Source organism: Pezoporus occidentalis, unplaced genomic scaffold, assembly GCF_034315485.1.
Source record: "Pezoporus occidentalis ecotype Australia unplaced genomic scaffold, CSIRO_AGI_Poc_V1 ctg2, whole genome shotgun sequence".
In the NCBI taxonomy this organism is placed as follows: Eukaryota; Metazoa; Chordata; class Aves; order Psittaciformes; family Psittacidae; genus Pezoporus; species Pezoporus occidentalis.
Window position 1 is genome coordinate 15,371,942 of NW_026913855.1, and position 5,219 is coordinate 15,377,160.

The 5,219-nt window shown below is 39.2% G+C and overlaps 1 long non-coding RNA gene across 1 annotated transcript; it reads right to left on the bottom strand.

The window, feature by feature from the left end:
- Nucleotides 1-2,978: 2,978 nt before the first annotated feature.
- Nucleotides 2,979-3,787, bottom strand: LOC134163098 (uncharacterized). Its single transcript, XR_009964570.1, has 2 exons — nt 3,690-3,787; nt 2,979-3,557 (listed from the first exon to the last, which is right to left on the bottom strand). It is a non-coding gene; the product is annotated as an uncharacterized LOC134163098 (long non-coding RNA).
- Between the last annotated feature and the right edge of the window lie 1,432 nt (nt 3,788-5,219).

Consider the following 5,219-nt stretch of genomic DNA (forward strand, 5'->3'; position numbering starts at 1 on the left):
CTAAAGAATTCGTCCTCCTCCCTCCCTTCTCCCCCACCCCCCTAAGCATTTGGGTCAAGAACTTTCTTGTTGCCAACTAGCAGCTTTGCCCTTACGGCAGGGTAGCAGGTGGTGGGGAAGAAGCTCTATATGCAATCTATCCATCTAATACCTAGAAGTCCCAGAGGGTGCAAATACAGAATATAGGCATGTACTGTCCCCTTTGAGCATTGCCTGCCATCACTGATAACAGGGCTATTTAAACACACTCCGCTGAAGAAATAAACAGCACTTTCTCTTCAAGTGCCTGAGCAGCAAGCAGCCACTCAGTGCTGAAGGAAGGAGTCTAAGGTTTAATTTCCAGGAAGGTTGTCTGTGTAACAGCAGCTATGTCAGAGGAGCAACATCTCGTTTACACAACAAAATATCCTTGAACTATTAAGCTGCAGGCAAAGACTGCAAATTAAAATTAATTACAAGTGTGTCTTGGCTGCATAGAGACAGAAATGCTGCAGCACATTAGAGAAGTGAGAAAAGACAACAAGGGCACTGGTGAACACTTAATAATAGTTAAATGCCACTGGGAGGGACAGCATCTAGCAGCTTTCCCCTTAATTGGGGGTACTTTTGTTACTGAGATCAAAATAAATTTTCACCTCTGTATTTTTTGAACATAAAACTACAGAGCATTTTCATAGGTGAGGATGATTACTACATTTTTCACTTTACCCATCTTATTCCAGGCTACAAATAGACTCACCTTGCCATTGTGAATATCCCTCAACTTTCTTCCACCCCAACTGTTTATTCAACCATGACAACATTTTGGGATAGGATTATCAAATGGCTAGGATAAATTTCACTGTGATTTAACTTAGCACAGCCTTTTAAGTGAAAGCATTTGCCATTACAGGTCCTGATAATGGTACCCCTAGGTACAATACCCTATTCCAGAAGATCTGTGCTAAACATTATGCATTCCAAAATAGTTACCTCCTCTGGAACAAAATCATTAAGCTGAATAGCCTGACTTAATTAGACTTAAATGTCACCAGTGATTCACTCTGTTTTAATAAACTTATATGTTTTCACGTCACTTCTGTTAATTTATGCCTTCAAAAGCTGGTTGAGTTGTACCAATGCCTCAGGAGCACAGTTAGAAATGATCTGAAAATCCGTCAGGGCCACCTTCTCAAAGGTTTTGTGCCTCTCTAACAGATGCAAACCAGTATCTGTGAAGGTCTTTTTTTCCTTTTTAGGAAAAGACATCACAGGTAGCTTTGTGGCTACTACAAAATTTAGAGCAACAACATAAAAAAAGAGCACGAGTGTACTGGAGGAAGAGCTCTGATTTGTTAGAGAGCTCAGAAAGTGAGCAGAGTGAGAAGCAGAAAACATAAGGAAATGGGTATTTATGGGAAAGCTATTTCAAAATGGTCTCAAAATTTGCTTGGTAGCTTAGCAAGTTCACTGTGTTCCCTAAATTTTTTTTTTTTTTTTTTGAAAGAAATGCCAGAGCTGTGGGTCAGAGCCAAATAAGAGGCTTTTTTCAATATATTTTATTCATCCTGACTTTTCACTGCACGTGGACATCAGGGTTGCCTTAGGAAACGTGTAAAGATGTTAAATGCATTCCATTCAATGACAATTTAAAAGTCAATATATGACTTACCAATATATTCCAAGTGTATTTTTACATGTGGAATGGCAGGAAAGAAGCTGTGGGAGGGATCTCACTTCTGTGCACTGATAGTGCACAGATACCATCCTAAAGCAAACTCAAGCGCTGTAATGCACAAACCCTAGGAACATGCTCTTGAACTCTCCAAAAATCAGGATGGAGATCAGAATATATATAAAAAACTATAGGTCACCTAAGTTTCATAAGGTTGGTACTTGCCACTGTGATGAATCCAGTCTTGGAGCAAAGTTTGCTGGATGGAAAGCCTGCCTCTACTTCAAAGCACAGCTGGGAGTAAACAGGTATGCTAATGAAGAAATTACATATGCTACTCATTTACCAGCTCCCAGAGGAGCCTTAATAGCAGAAGTTGATTACACATGCAGCAGCAAGAAGGTCCTATAGCTGATTAAACACATTTGTGGGTACAGCACTCCTGTCTGCTCTAGAAACAAACAGGATAGGCAATATACAGCAAAAAATAGTTGTAACACATCTCCTAGTCAGATTAACAAGACCAAATACTTGCCCTGATGGACACTACTTGGTATTATCTGCAATTAAATGAAATAAAAAAATTAAAAAGCCATTAAATAAGCATACAAATACCCTCAATATATTTTGTCTGTATGTCTTTATTCCTGTATACATACTGAACAGATCAGCATGCATGGTTATTGCTGACTGCTTTCTATTTTGTTTGAAGCAGCTCCCCTAGAACCAGGTTTGCTTATTTACCCGGTGCTTGAGAAATGGTCTCTAACACTCAATTTTCAGGGATTCACACTCACATCTCTTATTGTAAACTTCATTCTCCTAATTGCTGTTGTAAGGAGGACAACACAAGATGCGGATTTGCTTTCAGGCTGGTTCAGCTGGATCTGGTTATCTGCCATGCTTTATCACAACCTGTGAGACTGGGATCTCTTTTGATGGGCCTTCCTAAGACTTATGTTTTCTTTTTAGCTTCTTTTTTTCCTCCATTTTCACATACACTCACACAACACAGGATACATTTAAAGGAATATGTTGATCTTAATAACCTCTTGAAATTTATCCTGGGGCTAATCAGAGGCTTGCTGTGTTGTGCTAGCTAAATCTATCAGAGTATTGAATAATTCACAGTCTGCCTTAAAAGCTCCAGACTAGATGATGTACTCTGTATTAATGGGATGCTTTTGCATCTTAATAAGCTTTTTTTAATGTTTTACAAAATGTTTCTGAACTCTCCAGCAACAAGGGATGATGGTATGAGCCACATAATTCTAGCAAAGGACAGCAAATAACATCAGATTTATAAGTGTTGCTACAATATCTCTTGTAAGATTGGGCCAGACCAAACCATTTTGCTGAGTCTTACCCCTATTCTGATGACACAAGTGGCTTTTCCCAAATAGTCTGACACTTTAATGAAGTAGTCAGGCATAACAGAAAAGATAAGGCATTCTGAAAGCTGAACTAAGCTTTCCAAAATTGTTCTAGTGCAGAGGTTTTATATCCCTTAGAGAAAAGTCCAAGAAGAGAACAAAAGGAATTTCATCACTCTGAGGCTGGAATTTCAGAGAGAAGTGCTCATGAGTGGGATCATATTTTTCCATTTGAAAGGGAGACAGCGTGTCAGCAGACCTCAGCGTGTTAGGCATATGTTGGGTGTTGAGAATCATAAAATGCAGGCCAGGCAATGTGAACATCCTTCCTTCCAGCTCTACTGCACTTTTGTGTCTTAGCTACACAACAGATCACAGACGTGCCTTTACTAGCCTCTCTAAAGACCAAATTAATGGCATTTATATCTTAAAGCCTGCTTATGTGCTTGCTTGAGAAGGGAGTTGGGGGAAGCTACAATATGTCTTCAATGTCTGCTTGATATACTTCACCAGTATTGGCGTCTTTGTACCTACACAGGATGGAAATGAAATGGAAAATACTTCAACCCTGGGCCTTCCCATAGATGGCAGGATGGCAAATAAACTTCAGTTCTGCTAAATGCAGGCTAATACATATGGGGTGTGGGAGCTGAACTGCTTACCTATCTGATTTTGATTAACTCAAGCTTTTGAGAATTGGACTTCTTGACAGTTTGCATAGAATATAGTGACTCTCCAGTTTCAAACAAGGAAAGACTAGAGAAGAGACAAAAAGGCAAAGAAATGAAAATAGGGAATGTACAACACAGAAGCATAACACAGAATAGAGTGTGAGGTATTACCTAGATTACAGCCTGAAGTACCATTTCCTGCCACTAACAGGCAACACAAATGCATTTACCAATTTCAAAGATAAATTTTTGTTTTAAAAGGCAACACCCCCTCCCCTTTTTATTTTCCTTACATGACCTTGTGTTTCATAATTCTTCTGACAGGGAGAAGAAGGCAGCATTTAGCAGAGTAAGCCATCTAGAAATACTAAAATCTTGAACTCTCAAGTGCTCAACTAGCAATCCAGTAATTCTTCTTTAGCTCGTTTCTCAGCTTGCAGCAGAGATCCAAGCCTTCATTTCATATAGTGCATCCCAGCTCCTCAAATGCCAAGGTACTTGAAGCCATCACGAGCATAATGAATACATAATGCACTATGGAACACCTGCTGTTGTTTTTTAAATTGTCAGTAAGCAATTATGGAAGTCACCTGGGATATAAGACACCCAACTTTTCATTCAGTGCTAATTTAGATAATCATGTTAGCCTCTGGCTTACTGTTTGGTTTGGGGTGGGGCTGCTTTGTTTCCAGAAAATTCAGTCTGCACCTGAGAGGTTTTCATGTCAACTGGCATGTTTTGTTCAGACGTATCAACGTTAACAGCAGCAGCAAAAATGTTCACCGTTTCTTCTGGACACTTCTAAAAAGACACTACAGAGTTATTTTTTCACAGGACATGCAATTGAATGGTGGAGACTGTGGCTACTGTTGAAAAATGTGACTGAACATTTAAAAGAATAACAATACCATCTGGAATTTAAATGATTGCTATTAATACACAAGATGGAAGAAACAATAGACTGCATGCTTGAGAGCTTAAGCCAATCTTTGCTCCTGGGTATTACAAGGAGATCTATTGCAAATTATCCTATCACTGCCTAATTTAGGGTCTCATGAATCTGCACTGGAGCATCTGGTGCAGTCAGACGGGAAATTCAAGTATGAAGTCTTGCTGGAGGTATTTATGTTCTATATCTACAGAATGCGCAAAACAGAGCAAGCTGTGCACCTTCAGAACTTTAGAGAACTAACTCATTCATGTGGGTGATGCATGATGGAGAAAGTTCTTACATACGTGCCTGAGATTAAATAAGTACATCTGAAAATGTTGGATTTAATATACATCTATCACTGTAAACGAGTGCCCATAGGACCATTCAGGTACAATGCCACCCTGAATCATAGACAAGAACCAAAACAAGCCTCAATAGAGGAGCTATTCCATCTCCCAGAACATGAGAAGGATCCGTTTTGTTTATAACATTCATGATGGATGTTGTCTAACCAATTCTTAAAAAATTCCGAACTCAGCAATTCCATAACAATGCTAGGCAGTCTATTTACAGATCTTCATAAGCTT